Here is a 15,945-nt window from a genome sequence, read left to right on the forward strand (position 1 = left end):
GCCTGGGTAACAAGAGTGAAACTCCGTCTCAAAAAAAAAAAAAAAAAAAAAAAAAAAAAAAAAAAAAAAAAAAAAAAAAAAAAGAAATGCTAAATTCACCACTCTAAGTTAGCAACTCCTCCCTGTCACCTGATCTCATGGCACAAGTGTTGATATTTATATTTCTGCATCCCACCGTCAGCTATGAGTTCTGTGCATTTATCCTTGCATCCAGAGTGCCTAAACAAGAATGGTAACAGATTTTATCTTGGGAGCGAATTCCAGTCATACTTGGGTGCCATGTTTAAAAAAAATTATGGGTCATTGGCCTGCTGGGGTGGCTCACGCCTGTAATCCCAGCACTTTGGGAGGCCGAGGCAGGAGGATCACGAAGTCAAGGGTTTGAGACCATCCCGGCCAACATGGTGAAACCCTGTCTCTACTAAAATACCAAAAAAAAAAAAAAAAAAGTAGCCAGGCGTGGTGACACACACCTGTAGTCCCAGCTACTCCAGAGGCTGAGGCAGCAAAATCACTTGAACCCAGGAGGCGAAGGTTGCAGTGAGCCGAGATTACGCCACTGCACTCCAGCCTGGTGACAGAGCTAGGCTCTGTCTCAAAAAAAAAAGAAAAGAAAAGAAAACAAACTGTGGGGCTCCATTTAGATTTGGCAAGAAAATGTACAAGTTGATTAATGACTGATTCTCTTGCCATGGGCACAGAGGGTGGTAGTGTGACAATGGTACCATGTATTTATCAACTCTGATGGTAATAGGAGATAATAATGTTAAGTGGCTTGCCAGATGGATAAGTGAATTTTTTTTTTTTTTTTTTTTTTTTTTGAGATGGAGTTTCACTCATTACCTAGGCTGGAGTGCAATGGCGTGATCTCGGCTCATCTCAACCTCCACCTCCTGGGTTCAGGCAATTCTCCTGCCTCAGCCTCCTGAGTAGCTGGGATTACAGGCACCCACCACCATGCCCAGCTAACGTTTTGTATTTTTAGTAGAGATGGGGTTTCACCGTGTTGACCAGGATGGTCTCGATCTCTTGACCTCGTGATCCACCCGCTTCGGCCTCCCAAAGTGCTGGGATTACATGCTTGAGCCACCGCGCTCGGCCGGATAAGTGAATTTTTAAACACGAAGTCTCTTTATCTAAAGAAGCAGGTATGATATTCATTAACCTGAAGCAAGGTGAGACCATCTTATTACTTATTCCTATTGCAGGCGTCCCCAGACTTTTTACGCAGGGGGCCAGTTCACTGTCTCTCAGACCGTTGGAGGGCGGCCACATACTGTGCTCCTTTCACTGACCACCAATGAAAGAGGTGCCCCTTCCTGAAGTGTGGAGGGGGGGGCCTGATAAATGGCCTCAGGGGGCCGCATGCGGCCCGCGGGCCAAAGTTTGGGGACGCCTGTCCTATTGTATTACAATGTTAATAAAAAAGACAAAAGGAGATTAACTAGGGCTAAACACTCCATCTCTGCCTAACTTAAGGAACAATTTTTGGCTACAATATGTTTTATCACTTTCGGAGCGCTTGTTTAAACCTGGATGAAAATAGCTAGCCGGGAAAACAGCTACGTTTTTCTTTGTCCAAGAGTGCAATCACACCCTGCAAAGGCCAGAGCTCCTTATCTCACTCTGGTCTTGTTTCCTGTCAAACTTGGAAACTAACAGAAATAAATGTTGGCTAATTGCTCCCTTGACTAATATGTTCTTTCTGACCATCATCCTAATGAAAGTAGAAAGTCGCATTCAACAAGATGCAAGTTGGTCCTGCCAGTTGAACTAGAGTCCAGCATTCTAGAGATTGAGAAAATATTAAAAAGGACTATGCCATGATTCAGTGGAACTGTGTATGTGAAGTGCTGAGCATGGAGGCTGGCGGGCTGTGACTACTAAACAAATGATAGCTGTCATTATTGCAATTATTTCAGTCAGTAACTGCGGGGCTTGGAAGAGTATTATTTCAAAAGCACTTACTGAATAGGTCAATTAAAATATTAGATTTTTAAAATTCCATGACTGACATCAGTTTACACAGGAGAAGACTGAAACCTTTAAGTATTTGCCTAATAAAACTAGTAGTGTCTGTCCCTGAATTAGAACCTGGACATGTTTTTAACAGAAATAAATGCATCATTTAAAGAAATCCTGTTGTATGTCTAGTTTGCTTTACCCTCAAATGCAAAGTGATGGAGTAATCATACTGCTCAGTTCACAATAAAAAACAATAAAAATAGCCGGGCGCGGTGGTTCAAGCCTGTAATCCCAGCACTTTGGGAGGCCGAGGCGGGCGGATCACGAGGTCAAGAGATCGGGACCATCCTGGTCAACATGGTGAAACCCCGTCTCTACTAAAAATACAAAAAATTAGCTGGGCATGGTGGTGCATGCCTGTAATCCCAGCTACTCAGGAGGCTGAGGCAGGAGAATTGCCTGAACCCAGGGGGCGGAGGTTGCGGTGAGCTGAGATCGCACCATTGCACTCCAGCCTGGGTAACAAGAGCGAAACTCCATCTCACAAAAAAAAAAAAAAATTTGGGAGGCCGAGGCGGGTGGATCACGAGGTCGAGAGGTCCAGACCATCCTGGTCAACATGGTGAAACCCCGTCTCTACTAAAAATACAAAACATTAGCTGGGCATGATGGCTCGTGCCTGTAATCCCAGCTACTCGGGGGGCTGAGGCAGGAGAATTGCCTGAACCCAGGAGGCGGAGATTGCGGTGAACCAAGATCGCGCCATTGCACTCCAGCCTGGGTAACAAGAGCGAAACTCCGTCTCAAAAAAAAAAAAAAAAAAAAAAAACAATAAAAATAAGAGGGATAAACATGTCTTTTTCAATCTAACACAGGTCTGACCAGCCAAATTAAGCAAGAATATAGAAAACTTAAACAATATATTAATAATAAATAAGATGGACTTTGGCTGGTCTGAGTGCAGTGATGTTTACAACTAATTGATCGCAACCAGTTACAGATTTATTTGTTCCTTCTTCACTCCCACTGCTTCACATGATAAACCTTTAAAAATAAATAATAAAATAGTAAGACAGACCTCCTGGATATCATCTATATTGAACTTTACACCTCAATAATAGAGAATAGGCCAGATGAGGTGGCTCATGCCTGTAATCCCAGCACTTTGGGAGGCTGAGGCAGGTGGAACACCTGAGGTCAGGAGTTCGAGACCAGCCTGGCCAATATGGTGAAACTCCATTTCTACTAAAAATATAAAAATTAGCCAGTGATGGTGGCAGGTGTCTGCAATCCCAACTACCTGGGAGGCTGAGGCAGGAGAATCGCTTGAACCCAGGAGGCAGAGGTTGCAGTGACTTGAGACTTCGCCAGTGCACTCCAGCCTGGGTGACAAGAGTGAAACTCCAGCTCAAAAACAAAAAACAAAAACATAAAAACGGGCTGGGCACGGTGGCTCATGTTGCTAATCCCATCACTTTGGGAGGCTGAGGTAGGCAGATCACCTGAAATCAGGAGTTCAAGACCAGCCTGGCCAACATGGTGAAACCCCATCTCTACTAAAAATATAAAAATTAGCTGGGCATGGTGGCAGGTGCCTGTTATCCCAGCTACTCGGGAGGCTGGGGCAAGAGAATCACTTGAACCCAGGAGGCAGAGGTTTTTGTGAGCCAACATCGCACCATTGCACCCCAGCCTGGGGAACAGAGTGATACTCCATCTCAAAAAAAAAAAGAGGCCGGGCGCAGTGGCTCAAGACTGTAATCCCAGCACTTTGGGAGGCCGAGGCGGGTGGATCACGAAGTCAAGAGATCGAGACCATCCTGGTCAACATGGTGAAACCCCATCTCTACTAAAAATACAAAAAACTAGCTGGGCATGGTGGCGTGTGCCTGTAGTCCCAGCTACTCAGGAGACTGAGGCAGGAGAATTGCCTGAACCCAGAAAGCGGAGGTTGCGGTGAGCTGAGATCACGCCATTGCACTCCAGCCTGGGTAACAAAAGCAAAACTCCATCTCAAAAAAAAAAAAAAAAAAAAGAGAGAGAGAGAGAACATACTTTCTTCCCAAGCACATATGAGTGAGCAATGAAAACTGGCTATAATATATCATAAAGAAATCTTCAGTAGCAGAATATTAAAGAATTAATTGAGCATGGTGGTGGGCACTTATAATCCCAGCTACTTGGGAGGCTGAGGCAGGAGAATCGTTTGAACCCGGGAATGGAGGTTGCAGTGAGCTGAGATCATGCCACTGTACTCCAGCCTGGGCGACAGAGTGAAACTATGTCTCAAAAACAAACAAACAGCTCTGTCCGGGCCGAGAGACTGCAGCGGGTGGGCCGGCCTGGGGAGAGGCGCGGAAAAATGCGGGTCCCGGAGGCACTTGTCCACCCTGCTCCAGGTTGACCCTGGGGATGCGGCGTCTGGTCCTGGTCTCCGCCCCTGCGCCACCTGAGGCTCTGCCATGGCCCAGCAGAGAGCCCTGCCCCAGAGCAAGGAGACACTGCTGCAGTCTTACAAGTGGCGGAAGGATGACATCAAGTCCATCAGGGACAACTTCACTGAGATCATCAAGACCGCCAAGATTGAGGATGAGACACAGGTGTCACGGGCCACTCAAGGTGAACAGGACAATTACGAGATGCACGTGCAGCCGCCAATATCTTCCTCCATGTCGCAAAGCAGTACCTGCCCCACATGGCGCACCTCTGTCTGATCAGCACTTTCCTGGAGGACGGCATCCACATGTGGTCCCAGTGGAGCGGGCAGCACGACTATATCCAACACCTGGAACTTTGGCTACCTGCTGGCCTCGTCCTTTATCTTCCTCAACTTGCTGGGACAGCTGAACGATTGCCTACAGCATTTTATGGGACTTGAATTTTTTGATGAGGAACCTGGCCCTGGGAGGAGGCCTGTTGCTGCTCCTAGCAGAATCTCATTCTGAAGGGAAGAGCATGTTCGCGGGCGTCCCCACCATGTGTGAGAGCTCCCCCAAACAGTACATGAAGCTTGGAGGCAGAGTCTTGCTGCTTCTGATGTTCATGACCCTCCTTCACTTTGATGCCAGCTTCTTTTCTGAACTGGTCTTGATTGTTACCTTGGCAGTCGACGTGAACATGCGCTCCCACGGCGGCTACATGCCGCTGCACCTGGCTGTGCTGCATGGCCATGAGGATGCTGCTGTGCTGCTGGTGGTGTGTCTGGGTGCCCAGGTGCATGTGCGTGACCACAGCGAATGATGCGCCTACCAGTACCTGAGGCCTGGCTCTTCGTACATGCTGCGCTGCCTACTTGGTGATCCAGGCCTGCCACTGGAGCTAGATGCGTACGGTGGTGGAAGTAGCAGTCTTGCTGCCAGGCATCTGGTGCAAGTGGCTGCCACCATCCTCAGTTCCGCCACCATCCTCAGTTCCACCACCAGTGCATTTCTAGGCATCCTGGCCGACGACCTCATGCTCCAGGACCTGGCCCGAGGCTTGAAGAAGTCAAGCTCCTTCCACAAGTTCTTGAACGCCTCGCCCATGGCTCCACATAAAAAGACAAAGATCTGCGGTGGTCTGCCAGCCTTCTCAGAAATCTCTCGTCGACCTACTCCAGTGCCTTTAGCTGGTCTAGTGCCCAGTTTGTCCCCAACCACCTGAAGGTGCCTGGGGCTACCACCGGGTTGATCTATCATGGCCTGCTCCTGGCAGTCTAAGTGCCCAACACTGCAGCCCAGTCAATGCCTGCAGCCTCATTCTGTTTCCAGCTTTGCCCACTGCAGCCTGTTTTACCCAGAGGGGCCTGAGCTTCTAGCTTCTCTCTGAAGCATGACCCATCTCCAGAGATGGTATTTGAGAACTCATTGAGAGCCTCCTATAAAGAACTCCAGGAGACGGGCCTGAACGCTGGAGGAAACTTGAAGTCCAGGGTCAAAGGTTAAGGGGCAGCAGCTGGTCTGGCCCCAAAATGGTTAACTGATGCCTCTGCATCTACACAATTCCAAGCCAGAACTAGAGCAAGGGTCTCTTTAAATGTTCAAAGATGTTAGCTTGTAGCTTTAAGATATGTGGTGGTTTTGTAATTTGGTGCTTTTATTCTGTTTTTAAATTGAAATGAGGTAAAGCAACTTCCATAATAACCTTTTGAAATTATATTTTTCTACTTTTAGGCAAAGTGCTCAGACATTTTCAATTTTTTGCTAAATATTTTGGAATTCTGTTTAAAAAATAGATGATCAAGATCTATAGGAAATTAATCTCAACAAACAAACTTAAAAGTATACCTCATTTTAGGCAATTAAGATTCTGGAGAGTCTTGAACACAATAATGATTGTGACCATTATGAATGTAACTAATTCAGTTGTACTGGGAATGCTAAATATTTGCCAACAGGTACATTTTGAAAGTAAAGGTGACATAAAGACAGAAAAGCGACATTTGGCGGATACTTTTAATTTGTGGTTGTCTTGATAATGAAATATAAACGTGTTGGGCACTGGTGGGTGGCTATTTTGATTTGGCATGAATACATAATTCTTTTAAAAAATTGTGGTTTGTGAATTGCACCTTTGTGCCATGTTTCTGAATCTGTAGATTTCAAATCCAGCAGAGCCTTTCGGTGCAATAGATGAATATTCCAAGAAAAAAAATGATAGCATTATGACAGAAAAATAAGTGGATAAATAGTAATGGAGACAGTTAAAGAGCAACTATTTTACATGAATGTTCTGTACAAACAAAAAGTATGTGATATCCATTTAAAAACATTTGAAAGGAGACAACTTATTCCAAAATAGCAAATGCAGACTCTCTTTGCTCATTGAACTTGGATGAGTGGCTTAACGTCTCCGGGCCTTTGTTCCTACCTGTAAATGAGAAGGTTTGTAGATGTTGCCCAGATTTCCGATGCTCAACACAGTGTAACTTTTTTCTCTTTTTAAAGATATGAGATCTATTTACTCAACCAGTTTTTGAAATATCATATTGTGGTAATGCACTGCTTTTGCAAATTGTGTTTGCATGTCATTAGTTACATCAAATCGTTTTGTGGCACGGGGTAGTAGAGCTTCCCTCCCACCCCCATATGTATAAGTAAAGCATTTGAAATTCCAAAAAAAAAAAAAAAACAAATAAAAACCTAAACCAAAGTAAATCAAACAAAAGCAGATTATCCCTAAATAGTTTAAGGTATTAAAAACAAAGAAAGAAAAAGAAAAGCAGAAAGTTAAATAAGGATAAAGCAGCAATCAATTATATCAAATACAGAGAGCCAATGAATAAATTACCATGCCAATTATTTGAGGAAAAAATTTAATGACAGACGACTAATTAATCTAATCCAAAAAAAAGGAATAAAGTATAACATTAAATTTTTAAAAAGTTAAGAGGAGTATAGCCAGTGAAACAGAAAATTACATAGTATTATGAAAATACATTTGATTTTTTTTTTTAGACGAAGGTTCACTCTTATTACCCAGGCTGGAGTGCAATGGCGCGATCTCAGCTCACCGCAACCTCCGCCTCCTGGGTTCAGGCAATTCTCCTGCCTCAGCCTCCTGGGTAGCTGGGATTGCAGGCACGCGCCACCATGCCCAGCTAATTTTTTGTATTTTTAGTAGAGTCGGGGTTTCACCATGTTGACCAGGATGGTCTTGATCTCTTGACCTCGTGATCCACCCGCCTCAGCCTCCCAAAGTGCTGGGATTACAGGCTTGAGCCACTGCACCCGGCCTGAATTTTTTTTTTTATTTTTATTTTTTGAGATGGAGTTTTGCTCTTGTCACTCAGGCTGCAGTGCATTGGCATAATCTCGGCTCACTGAATCTCTGCCTCCTGGATTCAAGCAATTCTCTTGCCTCAGCCTTCCCAGTAGGCGAGATTACAGGTGCCTGCCACCACACCAGGCTAATTTTTGTATTTTTAGTAGAGACAGGGTTTCACCACGTTGGCCAGGCTGGTTTTGAACTCCTGACCTCAGGTGATTCACCTGCCTTGGCCTCCCAAAGTGCTGGGATTACAGACATGAGCCACCATGCCCGAAAATACATTTGAAAGCCTAGATTTAATGGAACCTGCAACATGCCAAAATTAATCTCAGTAGAGATAGAAAGCCTAGACAAACCTATTTTTCTAGAAGAAATAAAGATATCACATAACTATCCACGCAGAAAAAGTATGAGGCCCAGATGGTTTCACAAAGAATCCTTCTAAGTTTCCAAAGATCTGATACTTAAACGCTGCTACATAAATTATTTTGCAGCTTTTTCCTTTCTCTTTTTTTCTTTTTATTTAAAATAGAGACAGGGTCCTGCTATGTTGCTCCAGGTGGTCTTGAACTCCTAGCCTCACGAAGTTCTTTTGCTTTGGCCTCCTAAAGTGCTAAGATTACAAATGTGAGCCACCACACCTGGCTTAGACCATTTTAAAAGAAGGGCTGGGCGCAATGGCTCACACCTATACTCCCACCACTTTGGGAGGCCAAGGCAGGCAAATCATGAGGTCAGGAGTTCGAGGCCAGCCTGGCAAATATGGTGAAACCCCATCTCTACTAAAAATACAAAAAATTAGCTGGGAATAGTGACAGGTGCCTGTAATCCCAGCTACTCAGGAGGCTGAGGCAGGAGAATCACCTGAACCAGGAAGGTGGAAGTTGTAGTGAGCCAAGATTGCACCATTGCACTCCAGCCTGGGCAGTGAGACTCCATCTCAAAAAAAAGAAGAAGAAGAAGAAAAACTTCCAAATTATTTTCATGAAGCCAGTCAACATAACATTGATTCCAAAATCTGACAAAGACTTTATAAAAAAAGCCTATAAACTACTCCCACTTATGAATATGAAAGTAAAAAAAATTCCAAGTCAAACATTAACAGCAGAATCCAAAAGCACATTTAAAAAATACTTTATGTAATTGTGCTCCTTGGTATTTATCCCAATGAGTTAAATACTTATATTCACACAAAAACTTGTAAGTGAATGTTTACAGCACCTGTATTCATATTGCCAAAACTTGGTAGCAACAAGATGTCCTTCAGTAAGTAAATGGATAAATAAATTGTGTTAAATCCAGACAATTGAACATTATTCAGGAAAAAAAAGAAATAAGCTATCAAACCATGTAAAGGCAAGGAGGAAACTTAAGTTCGTATTACTAAGAAAAGTCAATCTACATACTGTACAACTCCAAGTATTGGATATTCTAGAAAAAACAAAACTATGGAGACAGTAAAAAGATCCATGACCATCAGGACTGGGGGATGGAGGGATAATAGATGGAGCACAGAGGATTTTTAGGGCAGTGAAACTAGTCTGTAAAATTCTATAAGGTTGAATTCATGTCATCACACATTTGTCAAAATTCAAAGAGTATATGACAAAAAGAGTAATCCCTAATATATATTATAGACTCTGCCTGATAATGTGTCATCGTAGCTTCATGGATTGTAAACTCTGGTGCAGGATGCTGATAGTGGGGAAGACTGTGTGCATGAGTGTGTGTGTGAAGGAAGGCAGTATATGGGAATTCTCTGTACTTTCCACTCAATTTTGCTGTAAACCTAAAACTGCTATAAATAAGTAAATAAATAATCTGTCAAAATTAAAAAAAATACTTTATAACCAGGATAAATTTATTCTAAGATTGTTAGGATGGTTTATGGTCAGAAAACCATTAATATAATTCACTATATTCATAGATATAAAGAGGAAAATAGGATTATTTCCACAGGCACTGAAAAGGCCTTTGATACAATTCAGTAACTGTGTTTTGTTTTGTTTTGAGGCGGAGTTTCGCTCTTGTTACCCAGGCTGGAGTGCAATGGCGCGATCTCGGCTCACCGCAACCTCCGCCTCCTGGGCTCAGGCAATTCTCCTGCCTCAGCCTCCCAAGTTGCTGGGATTATAGGCACGTGCCACCATGCCCAGCTGATTTTTAGTATTTTTAGTAGAGACGGGGTTTCACCATGTTGACCAGGATGGTCTCGATCTCTTGACCTCGTGATCCACCCGCCTCGACCTCCCAAAGTGCTGGGATTACAGGCTTGAGCCACTGCGCCCGGCTGTTTTTTAAAAAATCTGAATAAAATGAGATTGCTGGATACTTCTTTAACATGATAAAATGTATCTCAGCACTGTAGTCACTTAGTCATCTGAGGCATTCTTACCAAGGTCAGGAACAAAGCTAGGATGCTAACTCACTATCTCCACTGTAATTTAATATTTGAATGGAGATTAGCCAATGTAATAAGACCAAAAAATTCAAATAAAGGGGTAAAATCTAGAAAAGAAGTTTTTTTGTTTTTTTTTTTTGGAAAGATGGAGTTTCACTCTTGTTACCCAGGCTGGAGTGCAATGGCGCAATCTCGACTCACCACAACCTCTGCCTCCTGGGTTCAGGCAATTCTCCTGCCTCAGCCTCCTGAGTAGCTGGGATTACAGGCACGTGCCACCATGCCCAGCTAATGTTTTGTATTTTTAGTAGAGACGGGGTTTCACCATGTTGACCAGGATGGTCTCGATCTCTTGACCTTGTGATCCACCCGCCTCGGCCTCCCAAAGTACTGGGATTACAAGCTTGAGCCACCGCACCTGGCCTAGAAAAGAAGTTTAATTACATCTACTGATATTATGAGACTATACCTAGAAAACCCAAGATACATCTTAAACATTAAGGAATTCAGTGATGTAGCTAGATTTATTTTTTGTTTTGTTTTGTTTTTTGTTTTAAAGATGGGGTTTCACCATGACGGCCAGGCTGGTCTTGAACTTCTGACCTCAGGTGATCTACCCACCTCGGCCTCCCAAAGTGCTAGGATTACAGGCGTGAGCCACCACGCCCGACCTGTAGCTAGATTTAAAATTAACACACAAGCTGGGCACAGTGAATCACACCTGTAATCCCAGCACTTTGAGAGCCGTAGGCAGGTGGATGGCTTGAGTCTAGGAGTTTGAGACCAGCCTAGGCAACATGGCAAAACCCCATTTCTCCAGGAAAAACAAAACAAAAAAAAAAAAAACATAAAAATTAGCCAGGCACGGTGGGGCCCGCCTGTAGTCCCAGCTACTTGGAAGTCTAAGGTGGGAAGATCACTTGAGCCTGGGAGGTGGAGGTTGCAGTGAGCTGTGATCTCTCCAGCACTCCACCTGTATTCCAGCCTGGGTGACAGCAAGACTCTGTCTCAAAAAAATTAAATTAATATACAAAAGACAATACTCTTCATACATATCAAACAACAAGATAGAAGATTTAAAGTAAAAGCAAACTCCATTTACAAAAGCAACAAAAAGGTAAAATATCTAAGAGTAAATGTAACAGAAAGTATGCAGACTTATATGAGAAAAATCTGAAAACACCCTTGAAAGATACAATGGTAACCTTGAACAAATGAAAAGGATCCTTTGTTAATGAATATGGCAAATACAATCTTAAAGATGTCAGTTTTCCAGCCGGGCGCGGTGGCTCAAGCCTGTAATTCCAGCACTTTGGGAGGCCGAGGCGGGTGGATCACGAGGTCAAGAGATCGAGACCATCCTGGTCAACATGGTGAAACCCCGTCTCTACTAAAAATACAAAAAATTAGCTGGGCATGGTGGTACGTGCCTGTAATCCTAGCTACTCAGGAGGCGGAGGCAGGAGAATTGCTTGAACCCAGGAGGCGGAGGTTGCGGTGAGCCGAGATCGCGCCATTGCACTCCAGCCTGGGTAACAAGAGCGAAACTCCATCTCAAAAAAAAAAAAAAAAAAAAAAAAAAAAAAAAAAAAGATGTCAGTTTTCCCCCAAATTAATATATCTATAAGCCGGGCACAGTGGCTCATGCCTGTGATCTCAGCACTTTGTGAGGCTGAAGCAGGTGAATTACCTGAGGTCAGGAGTTCGAGACCAGCCTGGCCAACATTGTAGAATCCTGTCTCTACTAAAAAAAAAAATGCACAGTGGCTCACATCTGTAATCCCAGCACTTTGGGAGGTCAAGGTGGGCAGATCACCTGAGGTCAGGAGTTCAAGTCCAGCCTGATCAACATGGAGAAAAATACTAAATTAGCTGGGTGTGGTGGAACATGCCTGTAATCCCACTACTGGGGAGGCAAAGGCAGGAGAATCACTTGAACCCGGAATGCCAAGGTTTCGGTGAGCCAAGAGCACACCATTGCATTCCAGCCTGGGCAAGAAGAGTGATACTCTGTCTCAAAAAAAAAAATTAGCTGGGCGTGGTGGCAGGTGCCTGTAATCCCAGCTACTCAGGAGGCTGAGAAAGGAGAATCGCTCAAACCTGGGAGGCAGAGGCTGCAGTGAGCTGAGATGACACCACTGCACTCATCTGGGCAACAAGAGCAAAACTCCACCTCAAAAAAAAATTAAAATAAAATAATAAAATGTGTGTGTGTGTGTGTGTGTGTGTGTGTGTGTGTGTGTGTGAAGGCAATTTCATAACAGTACTAAGATTATTTTTTTTTTCCCGGAGTGTATTCTAATTTTAGTAGGAAAAAAATAGAATGCAAGAATGAATAGGAAACACTGAAAATTAAAGTGTTAATTGGGCCTCGCTCAAACTGTTAATACTATAACAACACATATACTAAAAACCTCTATAATTATGGCCGGGCGCAGTGGCTCACGCCTGTAATCCCAGCACTTTGGGAGGCTGAGGCGGGTGGATCACGAGGTCAACAGATCGAGACCATTCTGGTCAACATGGTGAAATCCCGCCTCTACTAAAAATACAAAAATTAGCTGGGCATGGTGGCACGTGCCTGTAATCCCGGCTACTCGGGAGTCTGAGGCAGGAGAATTGCCTGAACCCGGGAGGCGAGGTTGCGGTGAGCCGAGATCGCGCCATTGCACTCCAGCCTGGGTAACAAGAGCGAAACTCCGTCTCAAAAAAAAAAAAAAAACCTCTATAATTAAAAGTGCGGGCCAGGCACGGTGGTGGCACAGTGGCTGGCGCCTGTAATCTCAGCACTTTGGAAGGCCAAGACAGGAGAATTGCTTGAGCCCAGAGGTCGAGACCAGCCTGGACAACATAATGGGATCCCATCCCTACAAATAATAATAAATTAGCAGGGTGTTGTGTCATGCACCCACAGTTCCAGCTACTCAGGAGGAAGAGGTGGGAAGATTGCTTGAGCTCAAGAGCTTGAGGCCGCAGTGAACCACGATCCCACTACTGCACTCCAGTCTGGGTGGCAGAGTAAGACCCTGTCTCAAAAAAAAAAAAGAGTCATTAAGTCAGGCATGATGGCATGCACTTATAGACTCAGCTATTTTGGAGGCTGAGGCATGAGGATCACTTGAATCTAGAAGTTCAAGGCTGAAATGCACTATGATCACGCCAACGAATAGCCTGGGCACCAAAACAAGACCCCAACTGTTCAAAAAATAGATAACTTCACCAGGCATGGTGGCACCTGTTTGTAGTCCCAGCTACTCAGCAGACTAAGACAGAAAGGATTCCTTGAGCCTAGCAGTTAAATGTTGCAGTGAGCTGTGATTGCACCACTGCACTTTAGCCTGGCTAACAGAGTGAGGCACTGTCTGAAAAAAAAAATTTTTTTTCTTTGAGATGGAGTCTCATTCTGTTGCCCAGGCTGGAGTGCAGTAGCATGATCTCAGCTCATTGCAACCTCCGCCTCCCAGGTTCAAGCAATTCTCTTGCCTTAGTCCGATAGTAGCTGGGACTACAGGCACATGCCACCACGCCTGGCTTATTTTTGTATTTAGTAGAGATGGGGTTTTGCCATGTTGGCCAGGCTGGTCTTGAACTCCTGACTTCAGGTGATCCACCCACCTCCGCCTCCCAAAGTGCTGGGATTGCAGGCATGAGCCACCACGCTTAGCCAAAAAAACCTTTTTTTAATAAAAATAAAAAGTTCCATATTGGTGAATGAAGAAACAGCTCAAGGCCAGGTGCAGTGGCTCACACCTGTAAACCCAGCACTTTGAAAGGCCGAGGAGGTAGGTCACTTGAGGTCAGGAGTTTGAGACCAGCCTGGCCGACATGGTGAAACCCCATCTCTACTAAAAATACAAAAATTAGCCAGGCATGGTGGTGCACGCCTTAATCCCAGCTACTTGGGAGGCTGAGGCAGAAGAATCACTTGAACCCGAGAGGCAGAAGTTGCAGCGAGCCATCATCACACCACTGCACTCCAGCCTGGGTGACAGAGCAAGACTCAGTCTCAAAAAAAAAAAAAAAAAAAAAGAGCCGGGTGCAGTGGCTCACACCTGTAATCCCAACACTTTGGGAGGTCGAGGCGGATGGATCACGAGGTCAAGAGATCGAGACCATCCTGGCCAACACGGTGAAACCCCGTCTCCACTAAAAATACAAAAATTAGCTGGGCATGGTGGTGCACGCCTGTAGTCCCAGCTACTCGGGAAGCTGAGGCAGGAGAATTGTTTGAACCCAGGAGGCAGAGGTTGCGGTGAGCCGAGATTGCGCCATTGCACTCCAGCCTGGGTAACAAGAGTGAAACTCCGTCTCAAAAAAAAAAAAAAGAAAGAAAGAAAGAAAAAGAAAAAAAGAAACAGCTCAATAAAGCAGAATATAAAGTTCAGAAGTAGACCCAAGCACAGATGATAAACATGCCGTCTTAAATCAGTAGGAAAAGATGTACTTTTCGATAAATGGTATTGGCTGAACTGAATTGCCATTTTAAAAAGGGTAGTACTGAACCCACAGACACAGAGATGCCAGAATATCCTTCGAATGAATCAGAGACCTAAGCATAGAATACATACATAATCACACATTCTAGAAGGAAACATGGGTGAATTCTCAAACAACCTGGGTTTGTGGAAGGCATCTGGACTATGATTCAAAATCCATATACAGTTTTTTAAAAATTATAGGCATTCAACTACATGAAAGTTTTTTATTGTTTGGCAGAAATCTCTATAAGCAAAGTCAAAAGACAAATGACAAATTGAGGGGAAATACTGTTACTTATATGGCAAGTAAAGGGTTAATCACTACTGTATATCTAAAAATAAGGAATAATAAATAGAAAAATGGCAAAAGTGGCCCGACACAGTGGCTCATGCCTGTAATCCCAGCACTTTGGGAGGCTGAAGAGGGTGGGTCACTTGTGGTTATGAGTCTGAGACCAGCCTGGCCAACACGGTGAAAACCTCCACTCTACTAAAAATACAAAAATTAGTCGGGTGTGCTCAAGTGCCTGTAGTCCCAGCTACTCAGGAGGCTGAGGCAGGAGAATCGCTTGAACCTGGGAGGCGGAGGTTGCAGTGAGCCGAGATCTTGTCATTACACTCCAGCCTGGGGGACAGACCAAGACTCTGCCAAAAAGAAAGAAAACAAAAGAAAAGAAAAGAAAAAGAAAGAAAGAAAGAAAGAAAAGAAAAGAAAAGAAAAGAAAGAAAGAAAGAGTAAAGAAAGAAGGAAGGAAGGAAGGCAAGGAGGAAGGAATGGAGGGAGGGAAAGGAGAAAGAAAAAGAAAAATGAGCAAAAGGGCCGGGTGCAGTGGCTCATGCCTATAATTTCAGCACTTCGGGAGGCTGAGGTAGGCAAATCCCTTGAGGCCAGGAGTTTGAGACTAGCTTGGCCAACATGGCAAAACCCTGTCACTACTAAGATACAAAATTAGGCTGTGATCCCAGCTACTTCCCATTTTGCTCCCCCTGATCTAGGGGTGATGTCTCCTTTCTACAGTTATTATTATTATTATTATTATTTTGAGATGGAGTTTTGCTCTTGTTACCCAGGCTGGAGTGCAATTGCGTGATCTCGGCTCACCGCAACCTCCGCCTCCTGGGTTCAGGCAATTCTCCTGCCTCAGCCTCCTGAGTAGCTGGGATTACAGGCACGCGCCACCATGCCCAGCTAATTTTTTGTATTTTTTAGTAGAGATGAGGGTTCACCATGTTGACCAGGATGGTCTCGATCTCTTGACCTCGTGATCCACCCGCCTCGACCTCCCAAAGTGCTGGGATTACAGGCTTGAGTCACCGCGCCCGGCCTCTACCGTTATTAATTAAAGGAGACCT

The 15,945-nt window shown here is 44.4% G+C and overlaps 1 pseudogene; it reads left to right on the forward strand.

The window, feature by feature from the left end:
• The first annotated feature begins 4,675 nt into the window (after positions 1 to 4,675).
• On the forward strand, positions 4,676 to 5,738 carry LOC120363993 (ankyrin repeat domain-containing protein SOWAHA-like; annotated as a pseudogene).
• The last annotated feature ends 10,207 nt before the right edge of the window (positions 5,739 to 15,945 follow it).

Source organism: Saimiri boliviensis, chromosome 2 (assembly GCF_048565385.1).
Source record: "Saimiri boliviensis isolate mSaiBol1 chromosome 2, mSaiBol1.pri, whole genome shotgun sequence".
NCBI classification, from domain to species: Eukaryota; Metazoa; Chordata; class Mammalia; order Primates; family Cebidae; genus Saimiri; species Saimiri boliviensis.